Source organism: Sorex fumeus, unplaced genomic scaffold, assembly GCF_029834395.1.
Source record: "Sorex fumeus unplaced genomic scaffold, SorFum_2.1 ptg000010l, whole genome shotgun sequence".
In the NCBI taxonomy this organism is placed as follows: domain Eukaryota; kingdom Metazoa; phylum Chordata; class Mammalia; order Eulipotyphla; family Soricidae; genus Sorex; species Sorex fumeus.
Genome location: NW_026606067.1, coordinates 9,072,646 through 9,097,808, shown reverse-complemented (window position 1 = coordinate 9,097,808; position 25,163 = coordinate 9,072,646). Strand labels below are relative to the sequence as shown.

Here is a 25,163-nt window from a genome sequence, read left to right as displayed (position 1 = left end):
ATATCAAACTGTGGGTGTGCCATGCATGCATTCAGTGGCCAAGAGCTACCTCCCCACCTTGGATGGCTGATAGCAATGGAAAAACAAAGGAACAGGCCACAGCCTGGTTGGTAATCAGTGACCATTTATTCTATTCTAACTGCATTAATTATATAGAAATTATGAGGGCTGGGAGTACACATAGGTGTGATTGAACATTGTCATAACAATGTTCAATGTCCCTTTTTGATGCCAGAATAGCTAATAGCTTGCCTTAGGTCCATCTAAGTCCCTTGCCAGAATCCTCCTTTTGGGGTTGTTTGAAATCAAGGGCAACTGCGACTTGAGTCAAGTAAATATGATGGATGCCCAGGAGCAAAATTTCTTCGGAGTCTGTTACTCCCATGTTACAAAAGCATAGCATCAACTGTCTTCCTGTGTATATACAAAAAGGATATTGCTAAGTCATGCAAATTATTTGAAGGAAAGAGCAAAGCAATATAGGATTAGGAGTGCCCGGTGGCATTGGGTGTGCCTCTGGAGCACTGTGAGGGGTGCAACTCAATAAACCTAACCTCCCTGCAGGAGAAGAAAGGATACACCAATGTTTTCCAACGGGGTAACAACCCTGGCAGTTGCTCTGGTGATTCCGGGCACTGAAGGGTCTGACCTGCATGCAGAAATGGTTACTTGCATTGTCCTGCTGGCCCAATTGGCCAAGAATCTACAGAAGGGGTATAGCTGGCTTACAGAGTACCACTTGGGAGGTTCCCCCAAACTTTATAGCAGGGACAAATCCTTCATAGTTATCAGAAGCATTTTTTTCTTTCTCAATGAATTGATCAAGTTAATGGATTTGAACCTTCCTACTAAAGGTATTGGAAGGATATCACAGCTTTCATAGAAAATGAAAAATCTAAATGCGTCTGTGAAGTACAGTTTGAATATCCACTGGGTGATAATATCATTTTAAGTTCAAATGAGTTTTAGTTCCTCAAAATGTATGGTTTTGACCTTCTCCAGAGTTCCCTTATATAATTCATTTTATCTTAAATAAAAGAATGTAAGAGAGAGTTGTTAGCACTAAGAATCATAGATTTTTCTCTTCTACATATTTAACTTTGGAGTGCAGCTCAAATGGGCAAAATGATTGAATTTTAATTCTTTAGTTCTAAGTTGTATTCATATTTTCATTTTAATAAAACAATTTATATGATTAACTTAACAGAATATTATTTTATTAGTAACCCTTTGACTTTTTATTAATTTATCCAGAATGAATGGGGCATTTTGTGAATAATACCCCAATTTTATTACTAAATGTAAAAGTAATATATATATATTTATGAATTGATCATGTTAATGAATTTGAACCTTCCTACCATCAGTATAGTTCTTTAGTAATTTTGTCATTAAATCACTTTGACATTAGCTATATTATAGCATGCAGCATGAATTTTAAAAGTTGATCATTTTAATACATGGCGTGATTTGAAGATAACAATGTTACTAAATAACAGTAACTTTAAAATGTTTCCAAAAAGTAAAAAAAAACACATACTTAAAGTAGCTATAACATATCAGTTAGTTATTTTATTCAAAAGGTAAGCAATTTTTCCTTGAAAATGATGAATTTTGAAATATATACTAGTGAATCAAAAATTTATTGTTGAAAACACTTTTTTCATGCTCTTGCCAAGAATAGAGAATATGCTAAATTTCCATCCAACCTCCAGCAAACATCTCTGACAAGCCTGGCTAAAGGACTATTTTGGAAAGCATGCAAACTCTTTTCATACATAATGGCATTGGTGAAATGAATGCTTTCAGTGGCTCTTTTCCATTGCTTTTTGCCAATTTGCAAATAGTCCTCTTTACAGATATATAAAATTAACATTGCATGCAAAAGTTGAACTTTTTTTGAGAGTATGCATGACTTCCAAAGATGTTTTTATGAGAGATTGTAATGAGAATGATAATTACATAGTGAAAAATAAACGTAAATACGTGTCCATCTCATAAAATATATAAATGAAAACAGAAAAACATCCATGATATTAAAGTTACTTAAAAAACATCTTGAATGCATTTTAAATTGCTAGTTTTGAAGTATTGATTATATTACACTATTTTGATGTCACTCTTAGGAATAATTAAGGCATCTATAAAGCTTTTTCCTGCTCCAGAGAGATAGTACAGCAGGTAAGGTGCTTGCCCTGCACACAGCCGAACCAGGTTTAATCACTGGTACCTCATAGGCATCCCAGATTCTTGTCATGAGTGATAAAAGCAGAGAGGGGTATAAAACCTGAGCACATGTAGGTGTGGTTCCAAACTCCCAAAATGTTTTCTCAGTAACTTAGATATGACTTAAATGCAAGGGTACAAATATGAGTCAATATCAAAATATATTGGCAGAAGTTAAGTATATTATATTATTATATTAATGGGATATCTATTAAACTCAAACGAGGTATGCATCATACAAATATTAGAAAATATTGTTTAGAATATTTTTGTACTTACGTTACATATACTTTGGAGAAATGAAATATAGACATAAACATTATTTGATACTTTTTATTTAATACATTAAGTTTTCTCTAGTACTTTCCTTAATAATCAGTTGAGGTCTAGAATCAATTAACTCTTTCTAGAAATTAAAATATTCTCTGTCGTGACATTTGTATGGTTTTACATTTTCAGGGGCGATTAAATAAATACATGGCTACAACTGAAAATTACAAGGATATTTTTTCCATTTTTCAGTAAACAATATACTAGATACTTGAAAAAGTAGTCTCCTGCCGCTGCACCTGGCTGTCCTCACTGGGACCCCTTGGAGGAGAGTGGGTTGAGTTTTCCTCCCCACCCTGAGCAGAGCCCCGGCAGCTGAAGACCTCCCATTACAGCCACAGACATGCTTACGACCATGATCGGACGAGCCTCCCGCATGAAGGAACTTTCCTAGGAACCCAGGTGTGTGGGACCCGGAGGGTAGATCTCCAAGCCTGCTAGGATTGGGACTGGAGCCTCCTCCACCCAGATCCGCTATCTTCCAGGCGTTACACCCACCAACTGCCCCTAGCGCCATGTAATCTCATCAAAGGCCAAGACCAAGAGACTATAAAACCCTTCTCCTGGAAGCACACGGCAATTGGCAGGCTACAAAAGTATCCTACCCAAACAGCAGAGTCTGGCAAACTCCCCGTGGCATATTCAATGTGCCAAAAACCAGTAACAATGATGGGTCTCATTCTCCTGACCCTGAAAGGTCCTCAAACGTGGCACTTTTTAAAATCTCAGGGCTAGGACAAAGGAGACTTTACTGGGGCCTGCTCCAGGCAATCGATTACCAACAGGATGACAGTGATAGTGACTTGAAAAAAGTCTAAAATAACTGAAAGCATAGGAGATAATAAAACATGACTATAACTCAAAATAAATGCTTATAACACATTTTTATTTACATATACAATCAAATGACTAAAATCTGCATGTGTCACTTGAACACTTACAGCCATAAAATTCATGTACATATTTTTTGCTCAGTATGCTTTGTAAGTTCTGGAGGAAGCACATGATTTACAGTACTTCCTGGAAAAATTCCTCCAAGAGTGGTTATCAGAAAGAGGAAAAGAGAATATACACATAGCTGGACTGCGTTTGTCTTTACAGTGTGATTTCCCCTCCAATAATATAACTGATATTTCAAACATTATTTATGTCTATCCACAGCTTTTTAGTTTTACTTGTAACCTTAGATTCTTTTTCTAATTATACACAATTATAATCTGTTTCTAAAAGTAATTTTTACTTTTAGCGATAGCACAGCGGTAGGGCATTTGCCTTGCACGCAGCCAACATGGCCGACCCGAGTTCGATTCCTCCGCCCCTCTCCGAGAGCCCGGCAAGCTACCGAGAGTATCTTGCCCACACGGCAGAGCCTGGCAAGCTACCCCTGATGTATTCAATATGCCAAACACAGTAACAACAAAGTCTCCAATGGAGACGTTACTGGGCCCGCTTGAGCAAATCGATGAACAACGGGAGGACAGTGACAAAGTACAAGTACAAAAAGCAAAAGCTGCATTAAAACCCATAACACATTTTCCTTTTTTTAAGCTTTAAACAGCATAAATTTCTTTCTCATAGTTTTATTTATTTTTTTAATTTATTTATTGAATCACCGTGAGAAAAGTTACAAAGCTTTCAAGTTTAAGTCTCAGTCATACAAAGATCAAACACCTTTCCCTTCACCAGTAATTATTTTTCACCACCAAGAACCCCAATATACTCCCCATCCCTCCTGATGCCTGTGAGGCAGATGATTTCTGCTTAACTCTCTCTCTGCATTGATTACATTCATTATTTCGACAAAAGATGCACCATTATGGTTTGGAATTTCCCCCCAACAATCAGAACTGCTGAAAAGACATTGTGAAATAATTTGTTTTCTATTGCTGGTTATGAAAACCATATGATGTTGTGCAGCCACGATAGCAGCCACGCAATTTTTGATTTCTAATATTTTCTAATTAAGTCTGGAGGGATTTCTGCCCAGAGCTGGATAATTACGAGATTGTTTTCTGTGCGTCTAGTGCCATGGTCGTGCTGGAGAGCTGCTCATGGGGGGCAACTCGTAGCTTCGGGCATGAAGGACAAGCAGTTTTCAACCCCCTTCCCATGAGGCTGCAGTTGCCCTGTCACTGCCAGCTCATACCTGGCTTTCCAATTAGCTCTGAGGTGTGGCCACCATGCTGCCGCGGGCAGGGGGAAAGGCAGAAGAGACAGACGCCCTTTCCCTCCTGGGGGGGCATGGCACCATAGTCTAACGCATAGTCCATTCACATTTCTACTGCAAGCTGCCAGGCTCTGGATTAAGTCCCTGTGGCTCTGGAGCCATGGCCGTGCCAACACATTTTCTTAACATTTATATTTTGTCTGAAATTTTCCATTTTCTAAGAAATAGAATTTTGTGTTTTTCAATATTTGTTGATTTTTTCCGCATAATTGGTGACATTGGGAGAAGTGGTATTGTTTCTCACATGAAGTTTTCTGTTTAAGTTGGGTATACACAAATAGACGTATTTTGTCATTATCCTAAAGTATGTCAAAATTGTACTAATGCCCTCAAAGATGTATATATGCCTTTATACATTTTAACTTGTTCTAGAAATAAAAGAGAAATAGTAGGGCTAGTACAAAAGAGATTGTACAGATTCTCAAAAAGTAGAAGCATGTTAAATTCTTCTAGGGCCATCTAATGAGAGTTTGTTTATTTATTGCTACAAAGTTTTACTTCAGTAATGCATTTTGACACCAGAAATGTTTTTAGTTAATATTGTATTAAACATTTGAGATTTGCATGAGATATATTTTTCAGTTTTGTATGAAACATGGTACAATAATAAATGGCAACTTGCATTTTTTAAAAAACTGTTTGCTTGTTTCATGTTAAGTGGAAAAAGAATCAGAGAGACAGGGAAGATGAAGAATGGAGGTGAGTTAGGAAGTGGAGGGATACAATTAATATTTTGGTTTTCAAGTGAAACTAGTTGTATATAGTAACCAGAAATTTATGCGTTATTTTATATTACTTGTACACTTAAGTTATGAATTTTTGAAGACTCATTTTGTTTGTTTGGAATTTGGGCCACACCTGGCAGTGCTCATGGCCTGATCCTGGCTTGGTATTCAGGAGATGATGCAATGCCAATTCTGGGACCAGGCATTTAGCAAGCAAGACATGTGCTCCTTCCCTTTGAGCTAATGTAACTATGCAAAGGTATACTAAATAATTTGGTTTTGAATATCTGTTTTGGATGATATCATCAATCAAATATAATATATGTCATTCCATATAGCTCTCTTATTAGTGTGATTTCAAATTATTACTATAATATTAAGGTTTGGTAGAATAGTAATAAATTATTTTCTTTGCCTTTTCTATGAAATATATTTTAATTTAGTTAAAATTGTCAGAGTTATTGGAATTTTTTACTTCCATTATTGACATTAAACTTGCAGTAAACACACTTAAATCATGCATTAGTTATTATGTATTTCTATCTTACAATAACAGTTTACAAGTATTTTATTCTTTACAAGAACCATGATGAACTAATTGAATTTGCATTTAAACAAAAATTTTACTTATTTTAGCAGTTACTTTAATTTTCTTTAATGTTTTTGTTTCCCATATACATTATACTCATCAGGCCTTTCTGTGAGAAAACATCCTCTTCATAAAATTTGCAAAATGACAACATGTCATATGTGCACAACAGTGTCTGATCTATACGCGCAAATATGCATCTAAGAAATATAGAATGATGTGATACTGGTAATTAGTTTCATATCAAAGTTCAGTTTTAAAAAATATATCATGTTAGAAATATTTTTATGCACATAGCATATCCATAAAGAGAAAAATGACTATATATAGAAAATGTAGCTCCCTTAAAGTGAAGATCAAAGAGAAAACAGAGTTGGAGGATTCATGTCAGTGAAACTGAGAATTGTAGCGGTTATGATACAGCTATAGTTGACATGTAATGTTGCATAGAGTAAGTGTAAGATTCATATTAGTCCACAGATATATATCCATTATAAATATTGGATTTGTGGCTTGGAGCAATAGAAGAGCATGTAGTGCGCTTACCTTGCATGTGGCTGACTTGGATTCATTCTCTGACATCCCATAAGGTCCTTCAAAGTCCTGCCAGGAATGATTCCTGAGCTCAAATACAGGAGTAGATCTTTAGAAACACTAGGTGTGACACTCCTCAAGCAAAACAAACAAAAGATTATGTTTTGATGAAATCAAAGTAAATATGTATTAAAGTGCAACCATTAATTATCTCAGAACTGGAAAATAGCATAGAACAAAAGTAATACAGTCTGTATATTACTATATAAAGAGCACAGAACTTTTTTTAATACATGAATTAAGCATCTTTACTATTCCTTAATAAACAACTGGAGTTCTGCATCATTTTTATTGCAAATTCTTTATACTTGTATACATATACATGCATATATTTGAATACGTTAAAAAAGTTTATTCTTTTATCAAAGAGATGTTCATTCTTTTTTTTACCATATTCTGTATTTATGGCTATACTCATGTTCTCTTTAAATATCTATATCCAAAAATACCCTCTAAGAGAAATTTAACATAGAAAATAGATAATGAAAATTTCTTATTTTTTATAATAAGAGTTCTCATGTTTAGTCAATAAAAATTAAATATATTCCTTGTTTTTTGTTTGGGAGTTGTTGGACAACACCCACTTTTGCTTTCGGCTTACTTTGATGCAGTGCTCAGGGGTCACCCCTGATGGTATTTAAGGAACCATATGTGATGCTAGAGATCAAATTCAGGTCAGTCGTGTGCAAGGTAAGTACCAAACCCCCTATACTTTCCCTCTATTCCTATTTGTTATATGTTTAATCAAATGCCATGGGCATATAATTGTAGAGAAATTCAAAGTAGTGAACAATCCATATTGTTGATATGCTTGAAATGTAATTAAAAATGTAAGATATAAACATTTACCACGTAATTGTACCTAACAGATAATTGCTCAAATTTTTCACACACAAATATAGAAATGGTATGTATTCAATAAACACATATGGTTTGGGTAATTTTTTAAATGTGAAAGGAGATTTGGGAATTAGATTAAGATAAGGAGGAAATGTATTGTGAAATTTGTAAATTTATCTTTTATTTCACATACTTTATTCCCTATTGCAGCCTTGTTTACAAAAGAATACATTGCCTTTCATCATAGAGCAACATAAACAATTATATTAATTACTAATAAAAAGAAAGTGTAGGAATCATTAAGTTATTCATAAGCATATAAATTAAGAACTGTACTCAGTCAGTGGAGCGATAGCACAGGGCTGGAGCGATAGCACAGCGGTAGGGCGATTGCCTTGCATGCAGCCAACATGGCCGACCTGAGTTGGATTCCTCCGCCCCTCTCGGAGAGCCCGGCAAGCTACCGAGAGTATCTCGCCCACACGGCAGAGCCTGGCAAGCTCCCCGTGACGTATTCGATATGCCAAACACAGTAACAACAAAGTCTCCAATGGACATGTTACTGGGTCTGCTCGAGCAAATCGATGATCAATGGGAGGTCCTTTACTTACTATACTTACTTACTTACTCAGTCAGTGGAATATATGTATCATTTGCTGATAATTAGCTAGAGTCCTTTAAACCTGAAAGGTTTGTTTTCTCATGAAAGGTTGCACTTTACTGGATAATCCAGTCCTGGACTGTCTGAGCACTTTGCTAAGTTATGTGGCTTTGTTAGCTTTAACCGTGACTGTGCAGGCTCTGGCCCTTGTGTGATTATTAATCTTGGCAGTAAAGAGACGAAGACAAGGAAGTCTCACAAAAATCTATTAATTAAAGTTTATAATATGTCTATTAGGGTTTAGTTTTATCACCAATTTAATCACGAAGGAGATTTCATTCTGGGAAGCAGTGCACATTCTCCTTTAGATAAAATTTCTTATAGAAATCAAGATGTGAGAATGGTATCTTACTCGCCTTTTGTTAAATCAATGCCAAAGGACTTGTGTCCATGTGGCCAATAAGGACGAATTCCATGCCCCAAAACTATGTTGGGATTTGAGCTTGTATAAATAACTGGTGGGTGACCATGAGATTTGAATAGACCTAAAAAAATATCCTTGTCACTCAAGAACAGGAAAAAAAATGAAGTTTAGAAAAGAGTTAAGTAAACAGGATTCAAAGACTTAATACTGATGAAAATAAATTAGCGATTAATAGCCTTGCCTCTCCTGCTATTTAAGACTTCTGTACAAAATTTAGTGGGGACTTGTTTTCAAATTACAGAGTAGACAACTTTTCCTTAGTTATGCCTAGTAATAGAAAGATTAGAGTTAGAAGAAAATAAATTTACTGTTATACACATAACAAATGAAATGTATCCAAATGATAACTGTTATTCAGTTCACTGTCTATTGGTAAAACTTTCCAATATCATTTTTATAGAAAGATATGTAAATCACTAGTGCATAGCTTGCTTTCATAGAGAAGCATGACCAAGTTTAGAAATAGAAATAGAAAAATAGCCCTTATGTTGTCCTTCCCTCGGTCTTCTTTGTCCTTCTTCACTCTGTCAATCCTGACTTCAGTTGGTGATAACTTTGGACTGGTTTTGAACTTTGCAGTGTTCAAGTAGTCAGTATTTGTCATTTTTTGTCTTGCTGTTTTCACTCAATATTTTCTCTGGAAGATTAATTGTATTGCTTCTCCAGGCAGTGGTTCATTTTCTTGCAAGTGGTTAATTTTCTTGCAATTTTGTGCTTTTCCAAGTATATATTTTTACATGTTTGTAGTTTTCAACACTTGCAGTTGATTTTCACTGTTTAACACATTACTGTGCATTATTTTGTGCACACACATTTATTTATCCTTACTGTTAGTATTAGAACTGGAGAATAATTTCTTACAGTATTTCCTCTTGATAAATGACTTCCCAAGTGAAGTCACATATACTGAAATGTACATATGTGTATATATAATACACAGTTGCTTTCAGTATATCACTGACAAGTTTCCAGGGTGCTAAATTGCCAGTATCTGCATTTCTGATTGTGAATTTATAAAATTTTGGTTTGGTTGGATGCTTGCTGGTATTATTATCTATCTTACAACAATCCAGTCATGACTGAGAAGAGTTGTGTTTAAGTCTAGTAGTGGGCCCCTAAGGAGATAATTTTGAGATGTATTTTGCACGATGCTCTAGAGTTTTCTCACTGAGAAAGAAGAATCAAAATGTTACTAACTACTTCTGACCATTGACACACCAACACTACTTTTATCTACAGCTATATTCACTACTTAATCAGTACTTCAAGTTTTGCTTAATATTAGAAGTAGCAACTACTGCCTTCAGCTGATCCCTGCTTCTCTGAGATCATGCTCTGGGTCCTTCTTCATATTCCAAACCTTACAGAATCACCCTTTTCTTTTTCTTCTTAAACAGTTCTCCTTGTCTCACCTTGTCTGATCTCAGTTTCCGACAACACACACATATGTGTGTGTGAAAATAAATAGATACAGTTATTATATTATAGCACTGTAGCACTGTCCTCCTGTTGTTCATAGATTTGCTCAAGTGGGCACCAGTAATGTCTCCATTGTGAGACTTGTTAGTGTTTTTGGCATATCGGATATGCCACAGGGAGATTGCCAGTCTCTACCGTGTGGGCAGGATACTCTCGATAGCTTGCCGGGCTCTCCAAGAGGGATGGAAGAATTGAACCCGGATTAGCCGCATGCAAGGCAAATGCCCTACCTGCTGTGCTATTGCTCCAGCCCATTATATTATAACATATATTATATTATGCATATATATAAAGATTACTTACAAGAACTGCCTAAACTGATATACCCATCATTATTTGTTTTGCTTCCATGGCTGAACTTCTGTTGCTTCCTCTTATTGGACATTAATATCTACAAACACAATTTGCTTTCTCTAGAATTTGTGTCTGTGATTCTTTTTCTTGGGAAGCCAAACCAAGGCATAATGCAATTAAAGGAAAAGAGTAGACACTAACAGGAAAATACTGAGATGATAAGAGAGTAGAATTTTGGTGTGGATATGCTGAGTTTGTATAATGCTTTGCGTAGTATAGTCACTTAAACAATGCTAAATATTACTTACGAATGAAGTTTGCTTTTATTTCCTGGTGTCCTATTTTCTTCAACTGTGACTTTTTATTATGTCTTTTACATACATTGTTATGTTGATTCCTAGGTATTTAGGACACTTTTATATTATCATTTTGGTTTCTTTCTAATGTAGTTCATTTTTGAAATTTTACAATAAAAGTAGATGTAAGGTGTAATACGATGCTACTTAATTTTTTCAAAGTGAATTAATTCATTATTACTTAATGTTTAAGACTAAATACCTATAAATTGGAACAGAATTCATGAGATACATACATTTAGGAAAATAGAGTCAGTACTCTGAAGAATATAGACCTACGAAGTGTCTTCAGTGATTTTACTTCATTGACTAGATCAAAACTATACAAGAATTACTGAATTAAAGGTAACATTAGGGTGGGAGTGGAGTGTCTGAGACACTTTGGTGTCCATTTCATGCAGTGAATGTGTAGATCAAATTCATGAACAATAAGAGTATTGCTATCTTATCAGCTAAATTATACAATATTTTATTTGTTTTGGGGGCACACTCACGGTTGTTCCGGGGTTACTCTTGGCTCTGAACTCAGGAATTTCTCTGGGAAGTGCTTGGAGGTATATAAGGGATTTGGGAATTGAACCCAGGTCAACCACATGCAAGGAAAGTGCCCTATCCACTGTACTATCTCACCAGTTCAACTATAATTATTTTAAGAAAATGACTGCTATGACTGTTCAAAGGGAAGAAAAGAAATATCTGAGGGAGATTTTGGGATCTCTGATTATGCAATTGAGAAATGTTCTTCAAAATCACGGATTTCATTGTTGCTGGTTTTTGGTGCTTGCAATAACACCAGGATAAGATTCCAGATGGTTGAGGGTTTGTCTTTCTTTCCTGAAGATAACATGGTTATGGTTAAAGGTCAAGGACAGATGGAAAAGAATGGAGGTGGTAGTAGAGGAAATTTTTTGTCATCACTGAGAGAAAACTTTTGGCCTATTATTGGCTTGATCACTTCACTTGATCACTTCAATTCCCGTTAATTGTCGATTTGATTGAGCAGGCGCCAGTAACATCTCCATTAGTCCCTGTCGCGTGCTAGTGTAGCCCAATGGCGTCTGTTCGCTCTAGGAACACAAAGAGCCTCAAACCGATCGTTCATGATCTTGATGAAGAAGTCTGACCATCTGGTAGGTGGGCGGCCACATGGTCTTTTGACATCCCGTGGAATCCAGTCAGTAACAGCTCTAGTCCAGCGGTTGTCTCTAAATCTCATTATGTGACCAGCCCATCTGATTTTTGACACCTTGGCAAATGAGAGAGCATCCCTGATTCTTGATCTTAGATGGACGTCGGAACTCTGGATTCTTTCTCTCTTTTGAGTGAAACGTGATATTCCAAGCATAGCTCTTTCAATTCCTCTTTAGGAGACCCAAATAGTGTTCTCATCCTGTTTGCGTAGGGCCCAGGTCTCTGAGGCATATGTTAATGCAAGAAGAACAGTGGAATCAAAGAGATGTGCCCGGAGCCGGAGGTTCTTCGTCCTCTTAGCTATTTCTTCAATGTTTTTGAAGGCGTTCCAAGCCACTCTCTTCCTCCTGCGCAGCTCGGGTGCCAAGTCATTTTTCATGTTGACTTCTCGACCTAGGTACACATAGCTGTTGCATTCGGAGATGTTCATTCAGTTGAGAGCGAATGGGGCGTCAGGAACGAGGTTGTTTTTCATAAACATTGTCTTCATAAGATTCAGCTGTAGACCGACCTTTCCACACTCACGGTCGAAGTCGGCCAGCATTTGTGCTGCTTGGCTGATGTTTGGTGTTATTAGAACAATGTCATCAACAAAGCGGAGGTGGTGTAGTTGCTGACCATCTATCTTCACTCCCATTCCTTCCCATTCCAGTCATCGCATGATGTTCTCGAGGGTGGCCCTGAAGAGTATCACCTTGCCGAATCCCTCTCTTGACATCAGTGATTACTTCTTTGTAGAATGGTGAAATCCTGGTAGTGAATCCATAATACAGCTCACGGAGGATCTTGATGTATTGAGTTTGAATGCCCTGATTGGCTAGGTCTTCAATGACTGCTTCCGTCTCAACAAAATCAAAGGCCTTCTTTAAATCAATGAAGGTTAGACAGAGCGGCCTCTTGAACTCCCGAGAAACGTCAATGAGCTTGGTTATAGTGTGGATATGGTCGATGGTGCTGAATCCTTTGTGGAACCCGGCTTGCTCGCATGGTTGTCCTTCATCTAGTGTTCTGCCAATCCTATTCAGGATGACTCCAGTGAACAACTTGTAGATAACAGACAAAATCTATTGGCTTGATAGATTTTATAACTGAATATGTAGGAAAGTTGAGTATGTGGAAATTGTGTATTTAAATATGTGTTTATGCATGAGAACTGTTGGAACACAATTTCCCAATAGACTGAGGAATGGCAACTGCCTATATTTACAAGGTTTTATCTTTGGCAGTTATTTCTGTTCCAATGGTCCACAGCTTGCCTTTATTCCAGTTCTGCACTCTAGTACTGGGGAATTATCTGAAACAAAATGAGAACAGGTTAAATGGGGTTAATTTACTAGATGTGTGAGCAAAGTTTTCATGATGACATTTTCCAGAACAGTGATTCATGAATATGCATTTTTCTCCAAGGGTAGCTTGATTGGGGCAGTTTTTGAGGAATTTCAGTGTTGTTTGTAAAAACAGCATCTCATTGTGATTAGAGTGCTTTTTTCCCCTTTTCTCCAGTACTCAAAGAAAGATTTTTCTGAGGTTATGTTTTAAATCTATGTGATTCTGCCCATTTTCTTACATAGGCCCAAGTAGTACTCATCCAACTTGAAAATTTGATACGATGTCATTGAGTTGTATCTTTCTATGCATGTCTCTCTCATCCTATCAACCTACATTTAACATTTATTGCTGATTACTTCTTAGTTGTTCTTAACATTTTTTCAAGCTACAACCCCTGCTATATATATATATATGTATGTGTATATACATATATATGTATATATGTACATATATGTATATATGTGCCTGTGTATACATCAATGGCATATGCTACTATATAACTTTTATTTTTTGTGTATCACTACTTTCATAATTTATGCTTAATAATGAATATTATTTATCAGTATACCTATAATATAATAATAATATGTTTGGATAGCTTGTGAAATGGTGGCTACAGTAGGTCTGGTTGATTCAAACATTGTACTTGTGTGATTTACTTATTTGTGCTGCGAAGAGGGGGTTCCCAAGTGGTACTCTGTAATTCTAGAGGCCCCTCCTAGAGATTTTTAGCCATCTTGACCAAAGCTTCAGTGCAAGGATTTGAGAAAGGGCTGCTGCTTTGAACTGTTGTCCTGGCTGTTATATGGGCCATCCCAATGGCCATATCAGAGGGCTCCAGAGCCACACAACTTGGATGTTCATAGGACCATGAGATGCTGGGGAATTGGACCGATGTTGGATGCCCACCTTATACCCTCTTTGAGGTCCTGGCCCCACAATTTCTTTTCTTCCACTGAGCATATTTTAAGATTTACTCTCTGCAACATCTATATATACAATATAGAGCTCGTAACTACGATCACCATGATCCACATTAAATCCTTATTACATTTATTTTATAGCTGGAAAGTCATACATTTTTGACCTCCCTCCCCCCCCTTCACACTTAATCTCAGTTCATTACCTGCCCTATTTTTTCTGCAACTACTACCAATATTTCTTGAATTTAAATTTTTATTGTTGTTTATAGATTGAATAAATGAGATTATATGGTATTTATCTATTTTATCCGATTTAGTTTCATTAGCAGAATGCTTTCTGGGGTGGAAGTGGGGATGCCTGACAATGCTCAGGGCTTACATTTACCTCTGTGATCTGGGATCACTCCTGGTTGGCTTGGGAAACCATGTAGAGTGAAGGGGATTGAACCCAAACTGGCTGTAGCATAATGCTTTATAATCTTGTCGCAAATAAGATTTTTTTCTCTTTATATAGATATTTTGTCATATATACACTTATTTATTCATCTGTCCGTTGATGAAAAACGGCTATGTCCATACTGTGGCTCTTATAAAAAATGCAGCAGTGAACAGGGGAGTGCCTATGTCTGTTCAAGTACTTATTTTCATTTCTTTCTGATGAATTTCTAGATCATAGGGATTTGAACGATTTAAACTTACTATAACATATTTTTGAAGATATTTATACACATGATTCTATAATGTGCAAACGTATGTTTGAATATTTTGATTATTTTCATGTTAGCATTGCATGCCAGTTTATTTGTGCATATCGCTTTCTAGAAAAGTTCTGTTGTTTCCATAATGTTGGTATTATGGACCATGGTACAAAACATGCATGCAGATAAACCTAGACCTTGAAGAAATTATCAAGAAATCTTGATGAAAATTTTCAGATTGAAAAATGTTGATCAAAGACATTACTTGAATCCAGGACTTGGCGTTCTCTGTGTATGCACCCCAGGCGTCCTCTAGGACCCTGGAACACTAATCATCCATGAACCTCTTCCTGTCCGTCCCCAACGCTGTGCCCGGTCTTCTTCCTCCATCAGGTTGTACACCCCACCACACACCAGGTACCCGTAGGTGGCATGGCTACTCCAGTAGTGGGCGTGGCCTCTGTGGGAGTGAACGTGGCCTAATTTTCGGGGGCTGCAGGTAGTTTACACAAACCCAGAAAAATCTCATGTAACATCTCACTTTCCATACCTTCACACCAACTTGAAGAAAGAACACAAATCCCCACCACGAGGGGAGAATGATGAAAAGACTCCAGAAGCCTCAGTAAGTGTTACTCACCTAACGGACCTCTCTGAGAAATAATTCAGATATGAAGTAATGAAGATGCTCAATGAACTCAGTGAAACAGTGAGACAGATATCCAGTAAATTAAAGGACATGGGAGAAACAATCGAGAAAATACAGGAAGAAATGAGAGCAGAAATTGGAAAGCTATGCACAGAAATGTCACAAATAAAAGATTGTATAGATGAAATAAAAAAACTCAGTCTGTGCTGTCAGTAGTAGAATGGCCACAGCTGAAGACAGAATTGGTGAGCTGAAAGATCAGCTGCACGAAGCCTACAGGGAACAACAAACAATGGAAAGAGACCTAAAAATACCTTGAGATTGAATCAGAGTTTTAGGAGATGATACCAAAAAGAACAACATTAGAACCATAAGAGTACCAGAAGGTCAGGGAAACAATCTCAATGAAAATGCCACGTTTAAAAAATCATTACTGAAAAGTTTCCAGAGCTGGACAATGCAGCCATTCAGATTCAAGGAGCCTGAAGTGTGTCAATTAAAAGAGACCCTAACAAAAACACTCCAAGACATATCATAGTTAGAATGATGAATGCTGTGGATAGAGACACAATACTGCAAGCAGCAAGGTCAAAGAAGGAAATCACAAACAAAGGAGCACCCCTTAGATTCACAGCAGACCTATCAGAGGAAACCCTCCACGCCTGAAAGCAATGGTGGGATATAGTGAAAAAACTCATTGAAATGAATGCTTCACCAAGAATACTCTATCCAGCTAGTCTCATTCAAACTCGAAGGAATGTACACGATTTTCTGGATAAACAGCAGCACAGGAACTTCAGAGACTCAAAACCAAGCCTAAGGGCTAAAGGGGCTACTATAATACAAGAGAAACCCTACAAGCATAGCAAACCCTTTCAGAAAGATGAAACAAAACCCAATAACAGTAATCTCTCTCAACGTCAATGGTCTAAATTCACCAGTTAATAGACACAGAGTGGATTCAGAGACAGAACCCAACATTTTGCTGCCTACAAGAAACTCATCTGAACAATCAGAGCAAAGTCAGACTCAAAGTTAAAGGATGAAAAACAATTCTGCAAGCAAACACCCCCCTCAGAAAAACTGGGGTGGCCATACTACTATCCAACAACATAAATTTCAAGTTGAAAAAGATTAGAAAGGACAGTGAAGGCCATTTTCTATTCATCAAGTGATACATACAACAGGAAGAAATCATACTCTTAAATGTATACGCTCCTTATGAGGGAACAGCTAAATATTTAAAACAACTACTAACAGAGTTTAAGGAGGATATTGCTAGCAACACAATAGTAACTGGACACTTCAACATCGCCTTATCATCTCTGGATAGATCAACTAGAAAAAATCTCAGCAAGGAAACATTGGCTTTCAAGGAAGAAATAGAAGACAGGGGGCTTATAGACCTTGACAGGGCTTTACACTCCAAAAAGTAAGAATACACATTCTTCTCCAGTGCACATGAAACATTTTCCAAAATAGACCATGTGCTAGGCCACAAAACATACCTCAATAGAATCAGGAAGATAGAAATAGTATCAACAATCTTCTCAGACCACAATGCACTGAAGATAGAAGTGAATTACACACAGACATGGAGAACCAAATCAAACACCTGGAAATTAAACAAATCAATGTTGAACAAAAAGTGGGTCAGGAAGGAAGTCAAGGACAAAATCAAAAGATATCTGAAACAAATGAGAATGAAGACACAAGCTACCAGAACCTATGGGATGCTTCTAAAGCCATGTTAAGGGGATTATTTAGAACTCTGCAAGCATTTCTCAGGAAGGAAGAAAGGGCCTACATAAACAACTTGACTTCACAGCTCAAATTCTTAGAAAAGGACCCACTAAATGAGCCCAAACTAGGCAGAAAAAAAAGATCTAAAACTTAGACCAGAAATCAATGACATGGAAACCCAAAAAACAATCTGAAAGATCAATGAAACCAAGAGCTGGTTCTTTGAGAAAATAAACAAGATAGATAAATCACTAGCAACACTCACAAAGAAACGGAGAGAGAACCCTAATAAACTGAAGAAGAAATAAGAAGGGTGATATCACAACAGAAACCAATGGAATTCAAAAGATCATCAGAGACTACTTTGAAAGTCTGTATGCCACGAAACAAGAGAACCTAGAAGAAATGGATAAATTCCTGGATTCCTATAATCTCTCAAGGCTGAATCAAAAAGATCTAAAGTACCTGAGTAGTCCTATTAACACCAAGGAAATTGAAACTGTAATCAAGTCTTCCCAAAAACAAAAGCCCAGGACCAGATGGATTCAATAGCAAATTTTCCCAAATGTTTAAAGAGGATATATTGCCAGTTCTTCTCAAGCTTTTCCAGGAAATTGAAGAAACAAAACTCTCCCAAACAGTTTCTATGAAGCCCATATCTCTCTAATACCACAAGGAACCAAAGACACCATAAGAAAAGAAAACTAGAGGGCGATTTCCCTGATGAACACAGAGACTAAGATTCTCAACAAAATACTGGAAAATATAATTCAATAACTCATCAAAAAGTTCATACAACATGATCAAGTGAGATTCATCCTAGGGATTCAAGAATGGTTTAACATTCAGAAATTAATATAATTCATCATATCAATAAAATAAAAAAGCCATATGATCATATCAATAGATGCAGAGAAAGCATTTGACAAGATCCAGCACCTGTTTATGTTAAAAACCCTCACCAAAATAGGTATATTAGGGACTTTCCTCAATATAGTTAAAGCCATCTACCTCAGGCCTACAGCAATCATCATCCTCAATAGGGAAAAAATAAGAGCCTTTCCTCTAAGATCAGGGACGAGACAAGGATGCCCACTCTCTCCACTGCTGTTCAATATAGTACTGGAAGTACTTGCAATAGCAGGTAGACAAGAAAAAGATATTAAGGGCATTTAGATAGGAAAGAAAGAAATTAAGCTCTCACTATTCGCAGATGATATGATACTATGTCTAGAGAATCCTAAAGCTCTACCAAGAAACTCCTAGAAACAATAGACTTGTATAGTAAAATTGCAGGCTATAAAATCGATATCCAAAAGTCCATGGCTTTCCTATACGCAAATAGTGAGGGAGAAGAAAGTGACATAAGAAAAAGTATCCCGTTCACAATTGTGCTCCAGAAAATCAAGTTCCTAGGAATCAGTTTAACTAAGGAAGTAAAAGACCTGTACAAAGAAAACTACAAATTTCTTCTTCAGGAAATAAAAGTGAATATGAGAAAATGGAAAGATATCCCCTGCTTATTGATCAGGAGAATTTACATTGTCAAAATGGCAATACTTCCCAAAGTATCATACAAATTCAATGTGACCCCTATAATGATACCCATGACGTTCTTCAAAGAAATGGAGCAAACACTCCTGAAATTCATATGGAACAATAAGCCCCCATGAATAACTAAAGCAATTCTTGGGAAAAAGAAAATGGGAGGAATCAACCTCCCTAACTTGAAGTTCTACTACAAGGCAGTAATAATTAAAACAGCATCATGGTACTGGAACAAAAGCAGAGCGGCAGACCAAGGGAACAGGGTTGAATATACTGACATCTCCCCTCAATCATATGATCATCTAATCCTTGATAAGGGGGCAAGAAAAGTGAAGTGGTACAGGCAAAGCGTCTTTAACAAATTGTGCTGGCAAAACAGGACAGCTACATGTAAAACAATGGGCTCAGATCTCTGCCTAACACCATGTACAAAAGTAAGATCAAAATGGATTAAAGACCTCAACATCAGACTGGAATCCATATGGTACATTTAAGCCAAGTTTGGCAAAACTGTTCACATCATTGAAGCGAACGGTATCTTCAAAGATGACATGCCACTGGCCAAGCAAGTGAAAACAGACATAGACAAATGGAACTATTTTATACTAAGAAACTTCTGCACCTCAAAATAAACAGTGACCAAAATACAAAAACAGTCTACAGAATGGGAAAGGATATTAGCCCAATATCCATCTGACAAGGAGTTGATATAAAGGATATACAAATTACTGGTTGAACTCCACAAGAAGAAAACATCCAATGCCATAAAAAAAAAACTGGGGTGATGAAATAAACAGAAACTTTCTCAACAAAGAAATCCAAACGGCAAAAACACACATGAGAAAATGCTCTACATCATCAATCATCAGGGAGATGCAGATCAAAACAACGAGATATCATCTCACACCACAGAGACTGGCGCACATTCAAAAGAACAAAAGCAACCAGTGTTGACGCGGATGTGTGGAGAAAGGGATCCTCCTACAACTGCAGGTGGGAATGCTGACTGGTTCAGCCCTTTTGAAAAACAGTATGGACGATTCTCCAAAAGTTAGAAATTGAGCTCCCATTTGACCCAGCAATACCACTCCTAGGAATATATCCTGTAGCACTGTCCTCCCGTTGTTCATAGATTTGCTCCAGTGGGCCCAGTAACGTCTCCATTGTGAGACTTGTTGTTACTGTGTTTGGCATATTGAATATGTCACGGGTAGCTTGCCAGGCTTTGCCGTGCGGGTGAGATACTCTCAGTAGCCTCCTGGGCTCTCCGAGAGGGATGAAGGAATCGAACTGGGGTTGGCTGGGCTGGCGCATGCAAGACAAACACCCTACCGCTGTGCTATCGCAAAGGGAGATGAATATATCATAGAATGGCAAAAAAGTACAGTTTAAATGATACCTGCACTTCTATTTTCACTGCTGCACTATTCACAATAGCCAAAGAAACAAACATAGTGTCCTCCCGTTGTTCATCAATTTGCTCAGCAGGCCCAGTAATGTTTCCATTTTGAGACTTGTTTTTACTGTGTTTGACATATTGAATACATCACAGGTAGCTTGCCAGGCTTTGCCGTGTGGGCAAGATACTCTCAGTAGCTTGCCAGCACTCCGAGAGGGGTGGAGGAATCAAACCCAGCTTGGCCGGGCTGGCTGAGCGCAAGGCAAACGCCCTACCACTGTGCTAGTTCCACAATAGCCAAAATCTGGAAAAAAACCCAAGTGCCCAGGAACAGATGACTGGTTAAAGAAACTTTGGTACATCTACACAATAGAGTACTATGCAGCTGTTATAAAAGACAAAGTCATGAAATTTACATACAAGTGGTACTATCTGGAAAGTATCATGCTAAGTGAAATGTCAGAACGAGAGGTACTAATGTAAAAAGATTGCATTCATCTGGGAAATATAAAGTAACAAAATAGGAGACTAAACCCAAGAATAGCTGAGATAAGTACCCAGAGGTTCACTCCATAGCTTGGCACATGCTAGGGGAAAAGACAGCACAGATAAAGAAGGGAGCATCAAGTAAAGGGTGTTGGGAGGATCCTCCCAGGTTGGGAGATGCATGCTGAAAGTAGACTATAGACCGAACATGATTGTCACTCAGTGCCTCTTTTGCAAACCACAGCCACCAAAAGGAGAGCGAGAACAAAAGGGAATGCCCTGCCCCAGAGGTGGGGTCTGATGAGGGAGATGGAGCGGGGGTGGGTGGGAGGGATACTGGGGTCTTTGGTGGTGGAGAATGGTCACTGGTGGAGGGATGGATACTCGATCATTGTATAAATGAAACCCAAGCACAAAAATTTTTAAGTCTACAACTGTACCTCATTGTGTTTCACAAATAAAAATTAAAAAAAATTTTTTGATGCTTCTAACTCTGCCATTAAAATAATAATATACTTGGTGTCTAGAAATTCAGCCGACCTTTTATGTTTTGGTGGTGTGAGCAGACAGTGCTTTATGCAAATGGGATTATTGCCCTGTTGGAGGTGATATCTGGCCCATATCAATTGCTGATCCTGTTGCTTTTGAAAGGGATCAACATATTATGCTCTGTGTTTCTTTATCTCTCACATATGAGAGCAATCATTCTGACCTGTCCCTTTTATTCTGGCTGACTTCACTCAGCGTGCACCCTTCAGGTCTAGCCACATGCCAGATAATCTCAGAATTTCTTATAACTGCGCAGTATTCCATTGTGTATGTATAGCACACTTTTCCAGTTATCTGTTAGTAGACACCTGAGTTGTTTCAAGATATTGGCTATTGTGATTCATGCTGCAATAAACACAGGAGACCACATTTTTTTTTGAAATCATGTTTTAGAGACTTTGAGGTAGATACTGAAAAATAGCTGTACCTTATAGATGCTCATTTCTTAGTTTTTTTTTTTTGAGGTGCTGTATTATATTCTATATATATAATGAACAGGTCAACAAACTGAGCAGCAGAGGATGAGGGTTTCTATATCCACACTAACAGTAATTGTTTTAATTTGTTATTATGTATGTTAATCTCACTTTTGTGAGTTGGTATTTCATTTTTATTTTTTCTTGCATATCTCAGGTGATAAGTCACGGACAGAATTTTTTCATATATCAATTGCTCATGTATATGTCTTCATAAGAACATTTCTGTGTACCACTTCTCCCCATTTTTTTGATGAATTTATTTTTTTTATTGTTAAAAGATCTATCTTGCCTATCAATAAGTACTAATCATCTCGCAACTGAATAGGGGCATATTGTTGTGCTATTTGCAAGACTGAGTTATTAACTTCATTCAACAATCTGTGGCAACTGGTTAATTGTTCCTTCAAATCCTCAAGAAAATATGTAAATGCTGAATTTAAAGAGAAAGATTGGATGATTGTTTTATATTTACCCAACTGAGAGTCACCAATTAAACTTTGGATGATTCATCTAGAAATAATACAGAAAGATTTCTTTCCTTTGAGAGACTACTATGGTGTAGGTAATATTAGAATTGAGTTATAATTTCTGATATTGGTGCAGGAAGTCACTGTACCCCAACCAAGACCCTCATCACTGGCCTTTTCTCACCTCCAATTCTGTCTTAATCCCCCCTCCCTTTGTGGCTTTTAAAGGAAACAATATTCTGAGTTTTAAAATAAATTTATATGTTTCTAATGAGAGTAATAAGTCAACGTGTATTTATAAATTCTTTTGAGTTATTTATGATTTTGTTACAGGTTTTGTAAGTAGGTTATAGTACTTTCTCTTTCAAACTCATTTTATCAAATCATCTGAGTCCTCACATACTGTTATTTTAAATATAAAATGAGAATGTCAGTAGTTTGTTCCATTTTCATAATGAGCTACAATTATCCTATATTAGAAAAAGACAATTTTTACTTTCTGATGTCAGATTATCTTTTTAAATGATTCCCAACTGAACACAAGGGTATAATTTAATTTCTGCTGACATCATAAACTATATGAGTTCAGAATAAGTAGTTTATGAATGACAGGAGAACAATTAAGTTAAATTATATCCTAAAGATTTATTCCAACAGAATTAAAGTTTATAAAAAAAAGGAGGTTGATCTATCGAAATTCAAATAATGCATTTTCTTCATAAAGGGCAGTGAAGCAGAATATTTTCTCCACAGAGTTATTATTTCATAAGTAAGGTTTAGATAGCGTAAAAGATATTTATGTTAGAATGTGAGGAATTAATTTTCACATAATTAGTATAGTCAGAGATTCTATTTTCAGTAGTTTAAATATAAAGCCCTTTTGTTAATTTTTCTTAGTGTTCAAAAATTTTTATGAAAAGGCATATTACATGTCTTTATATGTATTCTTCTGTGTTTTGTTAATTAAAAATTATAAACCGTCTACATTTAAAACAAGCAAGAAATAGTATATCACATCAAGATTAATTGTAGGCTGATCATGCAAGGTCAAGCAAGATTAAATCACCTGTTTTCATGTAATAAATGGAGAAATTTCCTTGATTTATTCGAAGATCATGTAAAGTGTTTTTTATAATACCAAAGAATACTTTTCCACAGTACTTGTATAAAACTATACATATACTGACAACATTTCCTTTGTATAAAACAACTCAGTCATCACATAGAATTGGTATTTCATTGGTCAATGCCTCTTCAAAATATCTTTTAACTTTACATATGTTTTCATTTTCACTTCTACTCCTTTTGTTTGATCCATAATTGCTTTTTTTATTACCAGATTATATATGCTTTCCTTTTATTGTTGCCATTTTTCTTCTTAATATGTTTCAGGTCTGTTTAAAATTTGCCATTGTGTCTTCATTTCCCATCTATAAAAATCAAATCACATAGTAGGGTATACAATATTATCTAAGATATTGACAATTTTTCTTTTTCATGTTCTCATCCCCCCCATTCCTCTATGGAGGAAAATGGGCAGAAATAAAGCAAACTGCTTACTATTACAAACGATAGTGCATGCTGAGTACATTAGACCGTATATTTTAGGCCTAAGTCAGTCCTGCTTATTGTGGGAATAGAATATATGGCAAAAACCAATATTTTCAACACTCACTTTTTATTTCATAGATCATAATTATAGAATTTTTGAATTGCGAGCCACATCCACAATTTATCATTAATCTACCCTCAAATTTTGCATCCATAGAGGTTTAGGGAATGAGCATTATAAAGCAAACACTGTTGTTTACACTCTGCATATTTTAATCTCAAAGTACTATGGTTTAAAGTTTTTGTTTTCTTTCTCATAGTACAGTGGTTCTTTCCTTCATGGAAGCGGGGTGGGGATCTGGGGCACACACAATTTTGCCTAGGGCTTAATCCTGACTGCATTCAGGATCACTCCTGATGAGGATTAGAGTACCTTGATAGGTCCCAGGGATTGAACCCGGGTCGACTGCATGGATTACAGATGCCCTACCCACTATCTCTCTGACTCCATGTATACTTCTTTCTGATGAGCATCTAAGCAATGAAGATAAGTATGTTTTATAGGTTATCAAATATAAACAAGTTTTATAGGTTATCAAATATTAACCAAGAAATCTTCATCATCAAATTTATTTTAGCCCTCTAGCCACACTTCCTCTCTGTGGTAACCAACCTTACCCATCCATGGTTCATTTTTGGGCATGATCATATGGTACTCTCGGGATCTCGGATGCTGGGGACCTAAAGACAAGACATACCTATCATCTGAATATTCACCTTTGTTTATTCTTTGCTATCATGCGCCTTTTTTTCTAATCTAGTCACATGCAGTTATGGACACATTAGCTCTCCCATTTTGTGTGAAGACCCGTCTTTACCTTAAGATTCCCTCCAATTATTAACATTTATCTTAATTCTACTTCACCACCAAGTTTTTTTTTTAAATATATACTTTCTATACTTACCTGACAGGAGAGAAACCATGAACATGAAGGTGGTTTTCCAAGACAATGGATTAACCATTGCACTTTGGATGTTATGACCCCTGAAATTTTGCCAAATGTAGGGAACTGGACTGAAGAATTTATGGTAGTGGGGAACCATATTTGTACTCTTCCCCTTTAAAAAAAGGGGGAAGCATTATATATTTATCTATCTATATGTATGTATGTGTATTTTATATACCCATTCTTTTTTCTTCTTATATTTTCTCCTAAATTAACTAAATATGATAGTGTTTAATTGAATCACATGCTTTTTCTACTTCCAAGTGCTTAATGTTTAATAATTCAACACCGTTGTAGAACTCTTGTTCTAGAAATAGTGTATTTGATGTTATATTGAAATATGTGTGTACACATATAAAATTATTGAAGTCAACAATGTACCAAGGTCTTACTGGCATT

General features: G+C 36.6%; 1 non-coding gene across 1 annotated transcript; it reads left to right on the top strand.

The window, feature by feature from the left end:
* The first annotated feature begins 24,714 nt into the window (after window positions 1-24,714).
* Window positions 24,715-24,878, top strand: LOC130020197 (U1 spliceosomal RNA). Its single transcript, XR_008791970.1, has one exon. It is a non-coding gene; the product is annotated as a U1 spliceosomal RNA (small nuclear RNA).
* The last annotated feature ends 285 nt before the right edge of the window (window positions 24,879-25,163 follow it).